This window comes from Balaenoptera borealis (assembly GCF_965194805.1).
Source record: "Balaenoptera borealis genome assembly, chromosome: 6".
NCBI lineage: Eukaryota > Metazoa > Chordata > Mammalia > Artiodactyla > Balaenopteridae > Balaenoptera > Balaenoptera borealis.
This window is the reverse complement of record NC_138863.1, coordinates 42044502-42068058: the sequence shown is the minus strand read 5'-3', so window position 1 is coordinate 42068058 and position 23557 is coordinate 42044502.

The window sequence follows — 23557 nt, the reverse complement described above, 5'->3', positions numbered from 1 at the left end:
ACAGTTTGCAGGGTCACTTGGTAGCTCACCCTCTCATTTTATCTTCACTAGAGCCTGGTAGCCCACTGATAACAGTTTCTCAAAGGGAGAATAGTTGCTTGCTGGGATGAAATGTCTGTTAACTCTATATCAAAAATCCAGAGGCTTCTTATCCTACTGAAATTTGCTTCCATATAGTACTCATATCTGCTGCAGAAATTTCAAATTTCATTGGCTTCTCCTGCTCATAATGGCCACTGTCAGAGGGACTTGTGCCATGAACTGAACCAGATGGGGGCTATTCTCTTATTCTATGTTTCACTAAAGTGTTGCAGCTTTGCAGTTACCTGGTAAATAGAAGACATATTCAAGTATAGAAAGTGTGCCTTCCCAATTCAGAGTGGCCCATCTGATAGTTTTCCTTCTTAACAATAGGGTATTCAGTGTGCAGCAAATGTTTGTTATTATTAGGTTATATTTGGGATCCTAGAATATTACATACTTAAGTGAGTTTTATTTTCTTCAATCCTCTGTCACACATCTCTTATTAAGACATGTAAAGGTAATTACTACTGTCTCCCTTCCACGTGTTCTGAGCTAAAAGGTCATCAAATTTGTAGACTACTATGATGTCCTTTGTATCAGTGAGGCAGTCAGGGCCCATGTGGTATGGAGACAGAGAGTGAGCTACCCAAAGAACAGGATGGCAAGGGTATTGGTGTTTTCATCAGGCAAAAGCAACTGCTTCTGGTAGTCCTTATGTATCAGATGGTAGAAAAATGCCTTTGGAAGATAAAGTGCATTGCAGATATTAGGACTCCAGCAAGAAAACTACAACTGGAACAGAAAATCCCTATCAGATTCCTCACTTGATTAAATTTAAGGAAGCATTTCTCATATCTGGATGTCTTTGTTGTTTGTTAAGATGGAAAATTGAACATAATGAAAGATAACATACTTGCATGTGTTAGGTGTTTGATGCTAGCATTAATCTCTGTAGTTTCTCTAAGAAAGTATTTTATATTCTAATTTGGTAGTAATTGAGATTTAGAGCATTTTTTACTTATTGTAATAGCCCTAATTCCTTAAATGTGGAATGAAATAGGATTAAGGAAAGAGTATTCAGGGAAACTCAGGGGAGCTAATGAACATTCTGTCTGTGTTTCTCTTGTGAAATAATTCACCTCCAACAAACGATTCTCTCTCTGTGCATCTCCTTTTCAATTTTCAAATTCCCAAAGTAGATAATCCCATTGATCCAGGTTTGGTCAGTTTTCTCTATGTGTATCGATTAGGCATGGCCAAGGGGCAAGAAGAATAAGAATGAGAAAAGCCCAGATAAGAGTCATTGTCAGTCTGGCAGCCAAATGAATTTAAATCCAAATTTGTAGCTAACTCCCTACACTAAAGAAAAGAAAAATTATGGTTTGAGACTCTAGGTGCATTTTAACTAAGAAAGTTAAAGTTCTTTCTGAAACAGAGCATCACTTCACTTTGTATATGAATAGGAAAGTGGTAAACACAGATAGTACACTTATCTTCTTTATTAAAATTCATAAAATTTTAGGCAGCATAGCAAAGTGTTTAGGAATTTGGACTCCAGGCCTAGATCACCATTTTGAATTCTGCCCTTGTGCCATATCAGTTGAACCCTCTGTACCTCAAGTTCCTGAACTGAAAATGAAAATAATAATAGAATCTACATAATAGGGTTGTTTTGAGGGAGAAATGAGTTAACATTGGAGTGTATTTACACATTATGTCTGACACATAATAAGCAGTGTATAAGGTTAGTTAAATAAATACATGAAGCACTCTTATAAGAAAAGTGAAAAATTCAGCTAAACAATTTGAAGAAATCATGTTTAGTCCTGAATTCAGCAGGACCATCTGTGTATGTGGAGACATTCTTTCATAGTAATATAATGCTAAATATAATTCAAGTGGAAAAGTTCAAAAGAAGTTATGAAAAAATGGCTAAATAATTAGGTAGATTCTACTAAGGAAGGAATATTGGATGTTTAATTAAATGACATGAAAAAATTTAATTGAGAAAAGATTTAAGAGGTCTAAAACAACTGATAGGTATTTTACTAAGCATAATGCATAATTTAGCCCCTTCCTCAATCTCCCTTTAAGAGTTTTTACTTGCAAAGAGCACACATTTTTTTCCACTCTCTGTCATGTGGTAGCAGGTGGATCTGATCTTTCATAGGTGGGCAAATATGTCTGTTTCTAGAGTGAAGCATTTAAAATTCCATTGTTGCCACACAATTAAATCATGATTACCAATATTTAACCTCCATCTGTTTGAAAACTTTGTCTATATTCCTATTGGTTCTGAAATCAAGCTGAGGAAGAAGGTGTTATTTTTATTCCCAACATATGAAAACAAAAGGGAAAATGTCTCCCCTTTTACTACAAGCTAGATATCAAAACAGAATCACTCTTCCTATGTTCAGGCAATCACATGTTCACATCTGAGACTTTTGCTCTTGAGCAAGTGATACAAAAATGCAGGCAAAGAGAGGGTAATGACATAGCAGTGGTGGTGACCATCTAGTGTGGTGGTCTGTCTGATGGCTCTGGAGGTGTCCAGTGGTTGCAGTGATGTACAGTTTTGATGCTGGTTTGCTACCTAGCCCAGCTGTGTTCTTGCCTTTTTTCTGGATTTAGCTCTTGAGCTTTGCCATGTTCTTATTCTTTGTTTACAATCCCTCCTTGCTGAGTTTTAAACAATTCTATGCTAACACAATAGGGTGAAATACTAGTGATTCATGAAGAAAATATAATCATTTAAAAATACAAATATAGTGTATGTTTGTCAGTGCAATAGAGAATATTCACATATTGGTAATTATTTGTGAAATTTCAGTTAAAGCAGTTAATCACAGAGAACAAAGGAAATTTAACAATTAGTGTGAATTTTGACCTAATTATCTCTGTACTGAAATTAATCTCAAGAAAGCGATAAAACTATATAAGTAAATTCAATAAATTCACTCTTAAACCAAATTTATTCCATATATTTTAATGAATTTAGTCATAGAAATTACTCAGTTGCTGACAATTGCTACAAATGCACGTAAAGCCCCTTTATTTATAGCAATTTAACTAGGATAACATAAGTAGAAATACATCAGGAAAGTATCATTTCACATTGTTTGAGTACACAGCACTTTGAAAATTGAAGAGTATGGCTCTGTTCAATGTCACCTTAAACGTGTGTGAACAAATACCTTATAGTATATCTGTAACTTATTATTTTCACTTATGTTCCACATTTGTACCTTATTAGACTTCTGTCACCCTCAAAGAATGCAACAGAATATTAGGAAGAGGCAGTTCCAAACTCATAATAAATTTTTTAAAAGAAATTGAAATGGTCCCTTGTTTAATTCATACTATGAAATTTAAGTGAATTTTCAAAGGCAGTGGAAAACTTAATGCAGGGAAAATATGAAGAATACTCCAAGTTTTGACTTTGAAAATGTCTAGGTAATGTAAAATATAAAATGATTCACAAACAATACCTTAACTTTATTGTACCATACATCATGTAGTGCCTGCTGTATTTATCAAAGCATATTTAATTCTGAACTGAAGCTTAACATTTCATTATTTTTCTATACTGTACAGTGAATAATACTGAATTCAAACACACCTATATATAGAATTCTTAAAACTTTAAATAATGACATTGAAATTTGGTAATACAGATAAAACAAGTCATTTTACTATATATGAAACATTCATACATGAAAAATGTAAAAATTTTAATCAGAGATAAAGGCAAATAGAATAAGCAGACTCCCCCTTGCAAAAAGAAAAGAAAAAAAGGAAAAATGAAGAAGGAAGGGAACAACCTTAGGCAGTTTCTGACTACATTAACTTTAATTTAAAAGGACAAATAAGCTCCTCTTAATAATTTACCCATTTGGAGATGTGGAAGGCAAATAATACTCCAGATATGCTGTCCTCCTAATTATTCCCCCAGGGAATCAGTCTGATCAGTGTTGATGTGCACATTGGGGTAGGCTGTGCTGTACAGAAGGGCACCTAACCAAGGGATTGAAATTGAGCCTGTGTTTCACTCAACAAGTCATGGACCTTGGCACAGGGCTGTGTCAGTCTGGAGAGGTTGCCTTTCTAGAATCACACTCAGTCACCATCAGGGCCAGGCTGATACACTTTTTCACAGTCTGTCTGACCAGCAGCTTTGATACTGGCCATTGGATCATTATAAAGGAAAGAATGGATGTCCAACTCAGTAATGTCTTCTAGGTTAATTCATCAGTCAAGGATGCACCTACGTGCAAATAGTAACATACATGTAGAAGTTCTGCTGTGCATAAACAAGGAGAAAACACTGGTACTTTGATGGGTTCAAGTACACCAAAGATCTATCTTTTATGTTAGAAATTACTCTTGTAATGTAGAATGGAGTTAAGGTTCACCAGGACTTTTTTGCATCCCTCCACCTCCAGAAGCCATATACCTTAAGGTTCTGGGGTAATATAAAATAAGACAAGACATTGGCTGGTACAACTTTGTGCCATGGGAATCAAACATGACTCAGGCACATCAAAACAATAACTTCCCAAGCCCCCTTATTCCAGTTGTGTGTATATATGTGTGTGTGTGTATATATATATATACACACACACACATATATACACATATATATACACACATATATATATGCATAAACACATATAATATGATTATACTTTTCTTAAGAAAGAGCAACGTATGCATATGTATGTATAAATGTCTATATGTAAACATATACTATACCTATATATAGAGAGATAGATATCTATAATCTATCATTTTTTATGTTAACATAGAAAAACAGATGGAAAGATATGGCCATTGGCCACTTTAAGAATTGGAAGAGGGGAAGGAGTGATTATTAACTTTATGTACCTCAAAATTGCATGACTTATTACTAATTCTATAATTTTTAATGTTAACATAGAAAAACAGATGGAAAGATATGTCCCATTGGCCACTTTAAGAATTGGAAGAAAGGAAGGAGTGATTATTAACTTTATATACCTCAAAATTGCTTGACTTATTAATAACAGGATTGTCTGTGTTAAAAACAAATTTCTTGAGTTGGGAGACTATAATTATCTTTTTAACTGATTGCTGCATAGATAAATTTAGGGGAGTGTTTCCCCTTTTTTTGTTTGTTTTGTTTTGCAGTGGAGAGAAACCAGCTTTATATTAATCTTTCCAGAGTACAGAAATCTTTGAAGATTCAGCCAACATTTTAACCACTAACATGCCAAACATTACCTGATATAATAGAAATTTATGGTTGTTTTTAGCAGGTGGCTACTATATCTACGTCTTGCACTGGTCGTTATTTGTGTATCTGTAGATTTACGTCTATTACTCTGTATATGTCTATGTCTGTATATCACCAAAATGTTCTTAATATGGTTCTTAATATGTCTAAAGGTAGAAATATCCAAAAGATAGAATAAAGTATAATTTCCTCTCTAATACCCACCATAATGATGAAAAGGATATTACTCAAGCAGGGGTATGACCGTCAACTTCTGACCATGGCACTGACCTTATGAATGTCTGCTAAAAAATATTTACCTCTCCCATTTGAGAGTACCAGTATTTGGGATCTGCTGTTATTTTTTCCTAGTGGCATGTAGCCTATCATATCTTACTTGGATGTTAGACCTTTGTCAATGTGTATATTCATCTCTAACTATATAAACTTAAAGTTTGGAGGAAGAAGCTGGCAACCCTTTCTTCTAACTTTACCTATATAAGAATGAAGATTTAAGAAGTTTAACAGAACTGAAGCTATCATCCATGTGCTCCTTGGGGCAGTTGCATCTCACACATAAAATTATGGAAAATAGACAATAGGAGCTAGCTATTAAGAATTGAGGCTCTGTTTTATGATTTCTCTAGCTGAAATTATATGATCTTTAAGAATGAGCAAGTTTGAAAAAATGGCCCATATATTCCTGGTGAAATTAATCAATACCTAATTATTTAGAAGCTATAAATGCTATCTTTAGCTGACATGCTCACAAAATGTATTTTCTTCTGTCAATAAAGGCCAACAAATCAGAAATCTAGCATAAGGGAGGTTATTGCAGAGGACAAAAGAATCACCCTCATTTTTACACTTAGCTGTTTCATCAATTTAATGGTATTTATGCCACTTTAATAAGAAAGAGAAAGAGGTTGGGCCTTACAAATGCAATTGGAAAATAGTAACAAACCGATAATATCTGAAACCATAGAGAACATAATACTCTAAAAAGATCTTTAGAATTCAGTACATTAGCAAAGCAACTCCTGAGATATAGAAAAATAAGTATCACCATGTTAACCTTAAGAATATATTTAAAATGTCATGCATTGGTCTGCTTTGTTTATTCAAGTGTTTATTTTTGAATCTGAAATCAGGTTTCATCGATTGTAGTGGAGCTGGAAGGCTCCTCTCAGATCTAAAGCATATTACCTCAGTTGCTGGGAAATTTGGCTGTTAATGGCTTAGTGCTAAATCCCTCAGACTAAGAGAACCATCTTAATCAATGTCAAATCCTCTTCCCAAGAGCAGCCCCTTCAATGACTGTTTAATTCTGGGTATTTTTAATGGTGAAATTACATGACAGAAAAGCACCCTCCCTTGTACTTACATAATCCACCATTTCCTTCTGCCATGACTTAAATCACACACTTTTATACTTTACTGTAAACTCAGAAATTCTGTCTTAGATTTAGATTTTCTTCACATCAGTAAGAACAATCTGTTAGTAATTAGCCTGTCATCAATTATTTTTTGCTTCTGAGATCACTGAGTTTGGCTTGTTAGCATTACTAAGACTTGATCTTTAGAGACTTAGTTGAATTCAACCTACATTTGAGAAGAATCACCAGTGAATATAGGTTCACTTTTTATCTATCATCTGTCTGTCTGTCTGTCTGTCTGTCTGTCTGTCTGTCTGTCTGTCTATCTATCTATCTATCTATCTATCTATCTACCTACCTACCTACCTACCTACCTACCTACCTACCTACCTATCATCATCTTTACATATCTGGGCATTGAATAATATTTTTATTGCTTTTCCACTAAGCTTATTAATTAATACACTTACATAATGTCTTTCTTCAAATATTTTTTTTATATCCATCATAGTATTTTCTAGATTCCAGTAGTCTTTACACACCAAACAAATAAACAAAATCGTATTTACACCATTAGAAATTATATATAAAAACTTGTACCTGCAAATGAACATCAATATATAAATTTACATGTCTCAGGAGGAAACTAGTCCATTAAACTCCTGAAATATAAAGGCCACCAACCCATGAGTCACCAGAAAATAGTATAATTCTAACTTTACCTTTAAAACTTTTCTTCATGACAAATGTAATGCACAAGCTGAAAAATGCATAAACATAAATATACAGTGCAACACACATCTATAAAGAAAACACCTGTGTAATCTATAACGTAAGCCAAGAAATAGAACAATGTCAGAGACTCAGAAGCACTTGTTGGTGTCTTTTCCTGACATTGCACCCCTCCCTTTATCCTAGCAGTAACCACTATCTTTATTTTGCTTTATAGCAATAATTTTACCTCTACAAACATGTAATGATTGAGTAATTTATTGGCTAGTAATGTCTTATACACTCTAACCAACATGTTGTTTAATTTAATCTCCTTGAGGACCCTGGACTTATTTAAATGAGCACTGGACATTGGCATTTTTATGCCTCCACTAACCCAAAACTCAATATGCTCCAATATAAACTTATTAAATCCTACTGAGGCCAGACTGTCCTCTTGTATTCCATTGATACATCCTGTATTTTCATTGATAACATCATCTCCCACACTTCAAATTCTGAAACCTGAAATTAATCCTTTACATCTTCCTTTTTCTTACATACTTCTGTATAAGCTAAGTCCTGTTCTTTTTTTCTTCCAAGTTACTGTATTTCCATTGGCTGCCTTTTTCTCTTTTTATCTGTAGCACTACCTGATAGAAACTTTCTCCATATATCTACTGGAATATTGCAGTAGCCACTTACTTCCTTTCCCTGTTTCAGTCTCAGCACTTTAGTCCCTTCCTTACCCAACCTGCTTTATGAACAGCAGTTCTAATTATATATCATCTCTTTAAGTCTCTATTGCTTCCCTTTTATTTAAGAGATAAAGTCCCAGACTTTCACATGTCATACACATAAATTCATGTGCTGACCCCATTCAGTCTCTTCCTCACCTCCTGCCATTTCCTCTCCCTCACTTTACACTACAACAATGCTAGTGGTATTATATTTTCCTGGGCAAACCATACTGTTTGCTACAATACTTACTCTTTCTCTTCACTAGTCTATATTTCCTTCCCATACACAATTACATTTTTAGAAACTAATCTTTTTAATCATTCACTAAGAAAGACTTTATCTCCCCCTTCTTTTCCCTAGAAGAGTCAATGTTCTCTTTCACACTATCTCTGTACCTGGGATACGTACTTCTATTTTTGCACTTATAACAATGTCACAACATACTGCAATACATTCCAATGACATGTTTGTCACTTCTACCAGCTGCAAACTTGAAATTATGAGAAAATGTAATATATCTCTGTGTACTTAGAAGTAAGCATATTTCTTATTGTACATACAGATATCTCTCAATACTTGTTCAATTGAATCTTTCCTTAAACTCTGTTTTCATGTCATATTAGTTCATGTTTCTTGTAGCAGCACAAGAGTATTTTGCTGATCTTACTTTCTTTTTTTATTTTTTTAAAGAGATTTCCCTTTTTGTTTTTTAAAATTTATTTATTTATTTATTTATTTATGGCTGCGTTGGGTCTTCGTTGCTGTGCGCGGGCTTCTCATTGCGGTGGCTTCTCTTGTTGCGGAGCACGGGCTCTAGGCACATGGGCTTCAGTAGCTGTGGCTCGAAGGCTCTGGAGCTCAGGCTCAGTAGTTGTGGTGCACGGACTTAGTTGCTCCGCGGCATGTGGGATCTTCCTGGACCAGGGCTCAAACCAGTGTCCCTTGCATTGGCAGGCGGATTCTTAACCCCTGGGCCACCAGGGAAGCCCTGATCTTACTTTCTACACTCCTCCATTGTTTCCTTGAAAAACTTGATATTGATTCAAGGGGCCCTTGCAAGGTTACAGGTACCCAGGTCTACAAGTTCAGTCTACCACTGAACGATCTAGAGTCAAATCACATGCTTCTCCATGACTAAAGGGCTTTAAGCCTATATTTATAAACACACTTTATTTTCATATTGTCTATTATACTAAAAACCATCTTGGAAAAAATATTCTTTTACAACTTTAAAATTTGCCTAGTGCCTGTTAACCAGTGGCTTTATCCAAGAAGTAAATGCATATAGTATATGCAGATCATTAACATTTTTAAAATTGAGATGGCAAAGTCATATTTCTTTTGAACTTTCTCTGTTTTTGTCTAATTTATTTTCTGAAATGACTCTTTGAAGTGAGCTATTATAAATAGAAAATTTGAGAAACTAGGTTCTTGGTATCCTAAGTTTACTCTTCTTCTTTCCTAATGGGAAGAAGAGTAAACCCACTCATTTTTCTATATGCTGAAGAAAAAGGAAGTAACGTTTATTTATGTTTTGGCACCAACTTGCTCTAACATGGAGATATTCTTTCTTCTAGATGAATATTTTCTCATTTATGAACTATCATGCATGCTGCTGCTTTCTCCTTAAGTTCTTTCTTTAAATTTGATAGTATAAGACTGCTATATTTATTGTGAAAATTATGATCAGCCCTTGCTAATTTATAAATTGTTTTTACTAGTTTGGTATAATTATGAAAATAATAAAACTCATAGAAACAGGATAAAATAGCCTTTCAAAATAGTTCCGTGGCATCCTTTTCTCCCCATAAGATGCAACATTAGTATTTTATGGAAGTAACTGTGATATTCTAGTCTTGACTTATTGCTGCAGAACTGGTAAATACCTCAGAAATGCATCTTCAATAGTGTTAAAAGATTGCAATTTGTAATAGTTTACATTTAATGATACTTCGTGTTGTAAAGGGAAGAGATAGAGCAATAGACTTTTCATCACTTCATAGTCACCTAAGGGGACACCTTAGGCAAATGTGAAAGACAAACAGCAATACCTTTGCTGGAGTTTAAGCAAATCATGAAGGTTATAGGAGTTGGCGTTGTGGGAGAAGACAGGAAATTTTGTTTCACTTTAAAAAAAATCTTTCTATATAGCACTTTATATATTTTAGACTGCAGAGTCAAAATAGATAGAGCTGTTTTTCTGGTGGTAATTTTGTATCATTGGTTGTCCTTCCATCCTTCCTTCTTTCCTTCCTCCCTCCCTCCCTTCTTGCTTCCTTCCCTCCGTCTTTATTGGCGTACATTTAGGTTGTTCACCTTTCCCAGAGTTTCACCAAAGCTTCTTTTCCAGGCCTAGGTGGTCTACTGTATGTCTGTACCCGGCATCTCTTGTCCAGGAGTCTGTGGGTTTATAGTCCCCTTATAACACTTACAAGCAATCCCCACCAGCTTTCCTACCTGCATTTGAATTTTGTGAGTTAGAGATGAGCAAGTCCATCCTCCAGGTATCCTCCAGACAGGTTAGAACAGATGTACACAATAATTTGCAAACAAAGTCTGCTTTGTTCCCTCCTTTTTGGAGGGAGGGAACTGGGGACCCTGGGCTGCCACCATTTAGGACCAAGGCCAAGACTGCCACTGAGGTTGGTTGGGGGTTGGGGGTAGATGAATAAAATTTCACAAGTTTTCTGTCATTCTGAAGATGGCTTTTTCTTAATTGGATATTCCCTTACTTTCTATAAACTTTTGTTTGCTAGAGCTCCAACAAAGTTGATTTAGACAGGTGGTGTTTTTGTTTGTTTTTAAAGATTTATTTACTATTTATTTATTTATTTAATTTATTTTTGGCTGTGTCGGGTCTTAGTTGCAGCACACGGGATCTTCGTTGAGGCACGTGGGCTTCTCTCTAGTTGTGGCATGCAGGTTTTCTCTTCTCTAGTTGTGGCATGCAGGCTTCAGGGCACTTGGGCTCTGTAGTTGTAGCGCATGGGTTTAGTTGCCCCACAGCATGTGGGATCTTAGTTCCCTGACCAGGGATCGAACCCATGTCCCCTGCATTGTAAGGCAGATTCTTTACCACTGGACCACCAGGGAAGTCCCTGTTTGTTTGTTTTGATGTTTCTTCTTGTAGGCAAACAAGAGCTTGGAGCTTCCTAGTCTGCCATCTTACTCTGTGCTTCATATTTTTTCATCCCTGTAGTTTACCTGGAAACAGACTCTCCAAACTTCACATAAAAATCAGGCCATTTCTTCCTGAACATATAACATGTTTTCTTTTCCACTGACTTTTTTCTCAATTCCTTCAATTAGAAGTGACCTTTTACTTCCCAAAATAATGTTTCTCAGGCCTGAATGATACTTTTTTGTTTTTTTTGTTTTTTTGTTTTTTTTCTTTTTGTTTTTTTGTTTTTTTTTAAAGCACTTTTCTTTTTTCTAGTTACTTTATTTATTTATTTTATTTTATTTTATTTTTTTTTATTTTTGGCTGTGTTGGGTCTTCGGTTCATGCGAGGGCCTTCTCTAGTTGAGGCAAGTGGGGGCCACTCTTCATCGCGGTGCGGGGACCGCTCTTCATCGCGGTGCGCGGGCCTTTCACTATCGCGGCCCCTCCCGTCGCGGGGCACAGGCTCCAGACGCGCAGGCTCAGCAGCTGTGGCCCACGGGCCCAGCTGCTCCGTGGCACGTGGGATCCTCCCAGACCAGGGCTCGAACCCGTGTCCCCCGCATTAGCAGGCAGACTCTCAACCACTGCGCCACCAGGGAAGCCCCCTTTTTGTTTTTTAACTGCCTATTTTTTAAATTGGGGTATGGTTGCTTTACAATGTTGTGTTAATTTCTGCTGTACAGCGAAGTGAATCAGCTATATATATACATATATCCCCTCTTTTTTGGATTTCCTTCCCATTTAGGTCACCACAGAGCATTGAGTAGAGTTCCCTGAGCTATACAGCAAGTTCTCATTAGTTATCTGTTTTTTATGTAGTAGTGTATACATGTCAATCCCAATCTCCCAATTCATCCCACCCCCCCTCCCCCCTTAGTGTCCATACATTTGTTTTCTACGTCTGTGTCTCTATTTCTGCTTTGCAAATAGGTTCATCTGTACCATTTTTCTAGATTCTGCATGTATGTGTTAATATATGATATTTGTTTTTCTCTTTCTGACTTACTTCACTCTGTATGACAGTCTCTAGATCCATCCACATCTCTACAAATGACCCAGTTTCGTTCCTTTTAATGGCTGAGTAATATTCCATTGTATATATGTACCTTTTTAAAGACAAATAAATCCTCAATGATTCTCAGTTTTGCACTTTTATAAAATACTCTCATATTTTTATTTTAAATATGTTTAATGTGTACGGACATAAAATACATTCTTTTGGTAGAACACTCATACAATTATATTATACCTGAAACACAAATAAGATAGAACAAAACTATAAAAATCACTATTGACATTACTGCCATATTATGAGATAGGATTGTTTTGCTCAAAATCCTGGGTTTAATAAAAGAAATATTTGTGTTCATTGATCTATAGATTCAACTTAATTTCTATCAAAAGTCCAACTTGTATTTTGCAGAAATTGACAAGCAAGTCCTAAAATTTATGTGGAAATGAAAGGGGCCAGAATATCTAAAACAGCCTTTAAAAAACAAGTTTGGAGGACTCAACGTCTCCAATTTCAGAACTTACTACACAGCTACACTAATAAAGATAGTGTAGTGTGGCATAAGGATAAACATACAGATCAATGGAGTAGAATTGAAACTCTAAAAATACACTCATATATCTAAGATTGCTGAGACAATTTGATGAGGCAACAACAAATTTTTCAACAAATGGTGCTAGGACATCCAAATATCCATGTGAAAAAGAATGAAATTGGAACTCTTCCTTACGCCATCTACAAACATTCATTCAAAATGGATTATGGACCCAAATTTAAGAGCTAAAACTATGAAACTCTTAGAAGAAATTGTAGGAGTGAATGCTTGTGACCCTAGGTTAGACAATGGTTTCTTAGATATGACAGCAAAAGCACAAGCAAAAAATAAAAAAAAAAAGGAAAATAGATAAATTGGACTACATAAAAATTTAAAACCTTTATACCGCAAATTATACCATTAAGCGAGTGAAAACACAGTTAACAGAATGGGAAAAAGTATTTGTAGAGCATAAATAGTATAAAAGTATTCAGAATACATAAAGAATTCTTACAACTCAATAATAAAACAGATGACCCAACTGAAAATGGACAAAGGATTTGAATACACACCTCTCTGAAGTAGTTATACTAATGACCTACAAGCACAAGAAAGTACGTTCAACATCATTATTCTTAGGAAAATGCAAATAAAAGCTACAATGAAATACTTTTTTACACCAATTAGTATTTCTTTAATAAAAAAGATGGACAATAACAAACGCTGATGAGAATGTGGTGAAATTGGAACTCTCTTTCATTGCTGATGGGAATATAAAATGGTGCAGTTGCTTTGGAAAACTATGTGGCACTTCCTTGAATTGTGAAACAGAGTTACCATATGGCCCAGCAATTTTACTCATAGGTATATATAGAAAAGAACTGATATCATATGTTTACACATAACACACATAAACGCAAAGCTAGTTAAAGGCTACCTAATTTACATAGGCTGGTTAAAGAGCTCTCTGCAGAGCTAATATTTAAGTTAACAGAAGAAAGTGCTTGTTGTGTTCTGAGGGTAGAACATTGCAGACAGCATTTAGGAAAAAAAATATAACTCACAATTGTATAGCTTCTAAAACTTATTTAATTAAAAAGCAGATAGGAGGGGCAAAATCAAGATACTGGAGCAGGAAGATCCTGAACACACCTCCTCCCATGAGCACACCAAAATTACAACTACTTACAGAGCAACCATCTGTGAGAACAACCTGAAGACTAGCAGAAAAATATTTTTCACAACTAAAGACATAAAGAAGGAACCACGATGAGACGGATAGGAGGGGCAGAGTTGTGGTCTAGTCATGACCCACACCTTCAGGTTGGTGACCCACAAATAAGAATGCTATCACAACTATGGAGGTCCTCCACAAGAAGCAAGGTGCTTGAGGCCCACATTGGGTCCCCAGCCTGGGGATCCTGCACCAGGAAGACGAGCCTTCAGAATGTCTGGCTTTGAAAACCAGTGGGGCTTATATTTGGGAAAGCTGGAGGGCTAGGAAACAGAGAGTCCACTCTTAAAGCATGTGTGCAAAATCTCACATTCTCCAAGTCCCAGCACAGAGACAGTAGTCTGAAAGGAGACTGGGTCAGATCCATTTGCTGATCTTGGAGAGCCTCCCATAGAGGCTGGAGGCAGCTGTTGGTCCCCCTGGAGATGGAAGAGCTGGCAGAAGCCATTTTTGGGGGTCTCATTCTACCATGTTGACATCAGCACTGGCAAGTGCCATTTTGGAATCCTCCCTCTGGCCTATTAGCAGAGCAACTTGCTCCACCCACCAGCGAGCCTGCAGCAATCACATGCTGCTAGGTGGCATAGCCATCCACATGGGGAGGCTGCCCTACCTAGAGCAATCACATGATGGCAGAAAAAGACAAATACCGTATGATCTCACTTATACGTGAAATCTAAAAAACAAAACGAATGAGTGAGCATAGCAAAAGGAAAACAGACTCATAGATGCAGAGAACAAATGGGTGGTTGCCAAAGGAGAAGTGGGTGTGGGGGATTAGCAAAATGGATGAAGGAGATGAAGAGGTACAACTTCCAGTTATAAAATAAATAAGTCATGGAGATGTCATATATAGCATAAGAAATTTGGTCAATAATGTAATAACTTTGCATGGGGACAGTGGTTACTAGACTTACTGTGGTTATAATTGTGTAATGTATTTAAATGCCAAATCAATATGTTATACACCTGAAACTAACATAATAGTCCATATCAACTGTATTTCAATTTAAAAACTAAATAAATGACAAAACAAAAACAAAAAACCAGATGTATAGTACTATGCTAATATGAAATAATTTAATCCACATAACAAACCAAAGAATATATATTATTCATTCTAACCAAGGAATATATACTATCATTATCCCACTTTTCCATTTTCATTTAAGATTATTTTTGTATACTGGGGTTAATTAACTTTTCCAAAATTGCATAGTTTGTAGATTAATTATTCCCAGAATGCATCTTAGCTAAAGGGAATAGGCTACTGTACTGTAACTGACCACTGCCATCCTCTGAAGATTTACTGACTAGCTAAATAAATAAAGCATCAAGAAAAGAGAGGTCTGAGCAATTCTAACAACTCCAATGACTGTGACATTTCTAAAGGGATATTATTAATATGTATGGGAGCGGAAGATTTTGCAGGTCCTGTACTTACCTATACAATAACAGTGTGCTTATTTTGCAAACATGTCTAATAAAAATAATATGGAGGTGTTTAAAGAATGAAGTAGGAAACACTTGTATAATAACATCCCTTTAAAGAAACAAGTGACACTGTATATACTGTCAAATACCTGAAACATGAACATTGCTAAAAATCATTACACTCTCAGGAGCCAAGTTAAAAGTATTACCCTTTCATTTTTCAGACATCTCTAACAGTAACTAGTCCTTGAATAAGAAACAGGTAGCAGAATGTATAAAAGAGGTAAATGCATAAAGGGGCAATTCCAGCTTCCAAAGTATTAATTTATTTCCTTGAAAAAGTTGTAAATATGCATGCTAGTTTTAAATACAAATTAAAACCTTATAAATAGCACTATTGTCAACTAGCATTATTTTTCTGACAGCATGCCCCACATAAAGGGTGTGAGAAGGGTAGTAAAGAGCAAGGCTGGATGGTTGAAAGTAATTGAGTTTATTTAGAATAATGAGAAATTTAACAAAACATCAGTGACAGTAAAGGGTAAAAGAAAATGAAGAGTTTGCTATCCACTAAAAAATAATCTGCAAAATATTTGAAAAGTTTTGTTTTAAAGAATATAAGAATAACAAGACTAGAGGAAATAGTTACTATAAACTTCAAGGCAATGATAAAGTTACATTTTTTAATAATACATATTACTTTTAAAGTCAATTAAATATGTACTATTAACATAATTTAATTTAATCTGATGTTAATGTGACTCTATCTTAGTTTCATATGGATAAACTAAATATATTTAGTGATTATATGGATACTAAAATATGACTTGAGACTTTAACTTCAGCTTATAGAACAAAATAAGTGATACTATTAAATACATACATATATATGTACATACATACATAATCAAAGCTGAAATACTGGAATTTAGGAAAAAATCAACAAACATGTATTTACCATTCTGGAATGGAGTTTCCTTTTGTTTTATTTTTAGAAGACAGTATGGTTTTATGAAAAAGGAAGATGAGGAAAATGTTTTGGCAAAATCTCTTCAGAAGTTTCAGGCATGTGCCCCCTCTTTGATTTAATTTTTCTTTACAAGTGAAAAATAAAATATCCTGATACTTACAAATATATATCAAAATTAGGAATGACTTTAATATAGGTTTTTAATAGTGATATATCAAAGACATTTCTATATAGTTTTGATATTTTTGATTGAATTAAAATATGATCTTTAAATACAAATACATATGAATATTAATGGCAATGCTATTTAGAAAAATACTTGATTCTTTGCACTTTAGTATCAAGATAGTACAGGAAAAACAAAATTTAGGAAAATGGTAAAAAATTCAATGTAACTAAGTAATTTCAAAGAAAATATGCAGGGTAAGTATTTAGTTAAGCCAACTAATTTTAAAGACATTTAAAAGATGGCATAATAAAAAATAAACTTTTAATCATGAAATTTTTGAGGAAGAGATTTTATAAAAACTTTAAGAAATCTTGAAATAATACTCATAATATCTCACTGCACAATTCTGCAGGATAATTTTGCTCTTCTTTTTCTATTTTCTTAAGTTAGAAGATTAAAATTCAGGATTTAGAATTTGAGACCTTTCTTCTGTAAAAATTTAATGCTACAAATTTTAAAAAGCTTTTATAAATTAAAATTATAAAAGCACTGCTTTAGCTGCATTGCACAAATCCCACTTCCTTTTTACCTCATTCTCATTTTATATAAGTATTAAATCTCATTTCTTATTTCCTGCACATGTAATTTCTTTGACAAAAATAAATCAAAAATATTTTTATATACTCTTTCTTCTTATATGAAAGGTAACATACTCTGGATTATTTATTGCTTTTCCCCCTCCCCATTTGTTATTTATCAGTATATTCCTGTAATAACTTTATGTCAGTTCATAGAGATTCCCTTCTTCTATTGTACACTACATAGGATAGCCTTTTGTGAATATATTATAGTTAATTACTCTTCCATATATAGGTATTTTGTTTGTTCCTAATATTTTGCAGTATTTTGAAACTGTGAACAAGGCTATAAGCCTGCATTATTTCTCCTTATTAAATTTTTATTGTTGGAGATATATCTTCAGACTCCCTGTAAGTGGGATTTCTGGGTCCAAAGTTAAGTTCATATGAGGTTTGTTTGGTATTGCCAAATTCTCCTCCACAGCAGATTTGCCACTTTTCATTTCCACCAGCAATGTGTGAACTTTTTTTTTTCCTGTCTAATTGCATTGACTAATACCTCTAATACAATGTTGAACAGTAGCAGAAATAGGAGTCAGCCTTTTTTAATTTTAGTGAAAATGTCTCTAATGTTTTCTATGCATGTAAGATATTGACTAGTAATAAAAGATCTCTCAATTTTTTTATTTTTGGATTTTAATAATATCAGAAGTGTTTGTTAAAATATTGTTGAAATAATTTCAGCAGCTATGGCAATAAGTATATTCCTTGTTTTTCCACTTAGATCCATTAATATGCTATATGATATTAATGGATTTCCTGATATTGAGTCAAATTTGAATTATTGGATTTAACATCACTTGATTATTCTGTATTATTTAATTAATGTGACATTGTGTTTTCTTTTATGATACTCTGTAATATTTTTGCATCAATATTTATTCACCATATTGGTTTATAGTTTTATTTTTTGTATTATCTTTATTAGATTTAAGAGTCAGTGTTTTCCTTGTTTTATAAAAATCTATTAGGACATTTTTATATCTAAAAATATTTAGTTCAGTTTTGTTCCAATGATATTTATTTAGGACCAACTATGTACCAGGCACTATAAGAGCTATAAGGAAACAAAAATAAGACATAATATGTTATAAAGCTAACAATCTATTCAATAAGGGTGCAAAAGCTTAAATACATTAGGATAATAATATCATTGGAGGTAAGTCCAAGATGCTAAAGTAGCAAAAAGAGGTAGATCAGCTCAGAGGAAGATCAGCTCAGAGGAGGAAAAGGGAATGTTAGAGGAAACGATCATTTGGGTACATTCATCCGAAGAAGGTATGTGTTCACATTTATCAACAAATGAGAAAAATCAAGTTTACCTATTTGGATAAATTTCAGCCAAATTTGTAGAGTCTCTGAGATCTTCTGACTTTAAATATTGGTTTTTTAGCAAGGATGAACTTCAATAATAGAACTTGGTGGAGGAGCACCCTAAAGATATAGCTGTAACTACTGCAATGGAGAGAAATTCTATGTGTATTTAAGCATCATAGAGGAAGAAAATAAAATTTTTAATATAAGGACAAAATCAAAAGTTACATATTTGACAGTTTGAATTTATAAGCTCAAGTTTGTATTAGAGCTGTTGCTAATGGGCAATGTCATGTAATGGTCATGGAAATTAGCAGCAACTATTTCTTTTTAAATAATTTTAATGACTCTTGAGGTAGGCTGAACAGTCCCACCAAGGATGTCCATAACTGAATCCTCAGAATCTGTGAATATGTTAACTTACATGGCAAAAGGCAGTTTACAGATATGATTAAGTTAAGGATCTTGAGATAGGGAGATTATATCAGGTAGGCCTGATGTAATTACAAGGCTTCTTCTAAAAGGGAGGCAGGAGGTCAGAGAGGAGAAAAGATGCTACCCTGTTGGCTGTGAAGACTGAGGAAGAGGCAAGAGTCGAGGAATGTAGGTAGCCTCTAGAAGCTAAAAAAGGCAAGGAAATGGATGTCCCACTAAAGCCTTCAGAAAGTATACATCCCTAGGGACCCATTTTAGACTTCTAACTTCCAAAACTATAACATAGTAAATTTTTGTTGTTATAAATCGTTTAATTGTGGAAATTCATTATAGCTCTAATAGGAAACTAATAAAATTCTCCTGAATGAAGACCAGCTTGTTTGCCAATACCTTTACATTTAGCTTTAAAAATTCTGTTGTGTAGTTAGGAAAACCGAAGGGCTTAGTTCACAAAGTGAATGAATATATGCTACAAATAAAATGGTGTAAGTATTTTTATATACCTGTTTTACTCTGAGGGAACTAACCAGGAGCATAAGAAAGATTCACCTGGGATTTTCTTTAACTTTACCCCAAAAAGGATTCTGGAAATTATAGTTCCTAGGATCTTACAATAAATCAATGATGGATTTCAGTGTAGTAAGGTTAAGCAGGAGAAATCCTGAGTTCAGTCCTCATTTGTTAGTAGGAAAACAAACAATACACTTTACATGTCCATCTTGTTTTTTTTTTATATCACTTTTACAACTATATGTATACTTTTTAATATCCAGACTCTTAGAACATCAGCTTTTATATTTTTGTATTACCAAATAACATCTCCCCATGCTAATTTATACAGTAGAACAACATGGATCTCAAAGCATAGCCCTTCAACAATTATTTCCTTAATAAAGCTGATTTAGACATATCCCTAAATTATAAAGAATCTTAAATAACTTAATAGTGATTTAAATTGGTATACTTAGTTTACAATAAAATAATGGAAATATACTTTAAAAATTAGATTTCTAGGAGTAATGTGATTAGGTTTAGATAGAATCATAGCTGTGCTCCTTTTATTATAATATCTTTCAAAATTGTGATAGTGCTTATATATATATAGGCATCACACATACAAATATTTTCCATGTCCCTTTGTTTGACAAAACTTCAAAGCAAGTGCAGAAACATCTTTAAAGATTCCCTAGTGGCACAATTAGCACTTCCAAATCTTCTTCTAATTAATCACAGGGGACACTTGACTAATTTGAATTTAACTCCTAATTCAAAAAAGTTTTCTTTAAGCTATGGTACAACTTTAATTTTTTAAATAGTCACCTGTTAGTTGTATATAGTTCAGCACTACTGAAATTATCTTTGAAGAGGTGAATTCAAGTGGAGATTTTACCAGGTAAAATTTTAACAGCTGTTAGAGCTGTTTTTGCTGTAACAATATCCACTTTCTCTGGAGTCATTTAAAAACTCAGAGTTAAAATTAATATTAATCACATATTTTTAAAGGATATAAAAGAACATTTCAATTGATATTTGGTTAATTTTCTTTCAGAAATATTGCAGGGAAAAGTTGAAAATTAGGCTGTATTTTACCAGAGATAGTACCACTTAAAACACATGTTTAAACATTGTGTTAAGTGTAAATCTGTGGCTTTAGTAGCATTAATTTACATTTCAAAATAAGTTGTAAGTTAATTTGTATAAAACAAAATTGCAGAAACAATCACCTGCATGAAGTACTTCAAGAAGTATAGTAAAACAATGTAATTACTGTGAATTAGAATGATAACTACTATAGTACTTAAATATCACTGCCAATATAAAAACCAATTAAAAAAACTGTTATTTATTGTTAGAGTCTGCATTGTTCATTGAACCTTATATTGCTATACTTTTTTGAAGAGATTTAGAATTTAGTTACAGGAATAGTTCTACTTTGTGCATAAGGATGGAATGTTTCAAGCTTGTAATATAAAACAATAATCAAGCAATAGACATTTATTTCTCTTCTTTCATACCTAGCCCTATGTTATAAGTAGTGTTGTAGAGTGATAAGTGTATGGTCTTCAGAATCAGTCAGTCACTTAATTTTGCCACTTATTAGCTCCTACCTTGAATGTATGTTTTTATGTTATTTATACTATATGGGGTTTGAAGTCTTTATATATGAAATAAGGCTCATTTTACTTTGTTTTAAGGGTAAAATACAATATGATATCATATATGAAAGCACATTAGCTTCTTTTTTCCTCATGTTTAAATCATCTTTTTATTAGGTAGATACTACTATTACAAAGTCAATAGAGTGCTATTATTTACAAAATAATGTCAATATTAAGTAAAATGAACTAAAAAGTGATTATTATCATTTTAGGAATAAAGTTACATTTAAAGAGATATCTCAAACTATCCAGAAAAATCCCATTATGGTTTCAATTTATTCAGCAAAAGCCCCTTACTACCTGGTCTGCTATGAACAGTTAGTGAAACAGCTACGATTATAAATAAAATACTTGTTGAAATCTTAGATCATAATGTGAAGGGATAGTCCAAATAATTATGTTTAGTATTTTCTTTTATTAGTTGGTTTTCCTGCAGTGACCCAAGTAAGAACATTATTTGCTTATTGCCTAGGAAATAAGTGGCATGGCAGAAATATGAGTGCAAAAGGAGACTACATTATGAGTAGGAGTAAAGCTCCTACCTTTGATATTGAAAAGGAATTCCTGGGGCTTGAATTTGAGGTGGAAAGTAAGAGAACATAATGAAGGCCAGAGATTTGTAGGGTGTGAAAAGAGGCAACCAATCCCAGTAGGACTTTGCTGTACATAATTAAGTGAGCAATCACAGAGACTGTCAACCACCATTTTTGCAAGAACCATTGTTTTCCCTAGCCTGTGAATTGCATGGTTGTCAAGTCAGTGAACACAAACTATCTAGTTTCCTTTTGTTGAACATCATGCTATACCTCTACGAAGTGTTCCTGGGTTATTGGCTTTTCTTTCAGCATTCATTCCTTCGTGAGCACTGAGCATATTCTCTATTGACTGTTCAATAAGGATGACACTCATATACGTCTTGAGAGGTTTGCTCCATCCAGATTCAACTTGCCTTGTATAGACAAAACTCCATTTCCACCAAACTGCCACCAACACTTTTAAAGTGTAAGAATAATGTTAAGTAAGAAAAAGAGTGGGCCTTTTTGCCAATGGAATGATGATGGTTTGGGAGGAATGGCTCATGAACCTGTCCACATGTGGAGCTAAATGGAACCAAGTCTATATTATTGCAGGAAAGAGAGGTGGGGCCTGAGAGGATAGTCACGTCCCAGGTCTCAGGCGAGTCCCTGGGAGAGGCCTCCAAGTGTTCTTGGCTTTGCACTGGAAAGAATTTAAGAGCAAGCCATAGTAAAGTGAAAGCAGATTTATTCAGGGAGATATACACTCCATAGACAGGGTGCCGGCCATCTCAGAAGGCAAGAGGCCAATGCGAGAAACACACTCCACAGAGTGTGGGCTATCTCCAAAGGTGAGAGGCCAAGGGAGAAACACACTCCAGAGTCTTTACTAACTTTCAAAATTTGCATTTTGAAAAGATGGCAGAGATAAGGGTTCCAGAGAAGACCAGGTAGGGTATTTGCATCTCAAGACATAGGCAAATTCCTCCTAGGATGATTTTGTTCTCCCTTTGTTTAATACTTACAAGCCTCTTAAGATAAATAGGGAAGGTTTTGGAAGTGGTAAAAGGATTGGTGGGCTTTGGATTATTTTTAGAGCCACACCTCTGGTCCTGTAAAGACTAGATTTGTAAAACAAGAACAGTTTTTTTTTTTTTTTTTTTTTTTTTCATTTTCATCTTCAAAGGATTGGGTGGCTACCTCGATGATACTGAAGGACTGCCATACTCATTTACCTATGTTGGAATGTTTTACTTTCCCTCATTTAGCTTAGGGGAGAAGGCCTCCCTAAAAATTCCTATCAGGTATGGTTAGTTTAATCAGACCAGTGGCCTCCCATTTTGTACTCTATTTACAAACACTTTTGGGGATCCTCCCTGGGTTTAAGAAATTTTAAAATTATGGCCCTCAATCGTGCATTCGATCTGAGGAGGCTTGCCTACAGCCTCATGTGATCCCATTTCTAAAAGTAGCTGGACAATTTTTAGCCCAACTTTTTGTCCATTTCATTCCTATCCTGTAGGCACCCTCAGCTTGAATTTTATAAGCACACAGAGTGGAGGCATTCATGGCATTACAGTGTCTGGATTTGTCCACTCAAAGGCAAAGAGATATTGAGAGTCTTGGTGCAGGGGAATGCAGAAGAAAGTGACCTAGTTCTAGCACTGTAAACCAGATTAACAGCCCATAGTTTAAAAACTTAGATAGGGTAGAATGGAGATCTCCTCTGGCTTGGGACTGAGGTAGATTCCTCCTGCCAAGAGCAATTATTTTTCTTGGTGGGTGCCATCTCTGTGAGGGTCTCCAGCTTGGGCTCTTTTCTGGAATTTAGTAAGCAAGTCTGTTCACAACAAGGGGATGGGGTACTCAGGCATGA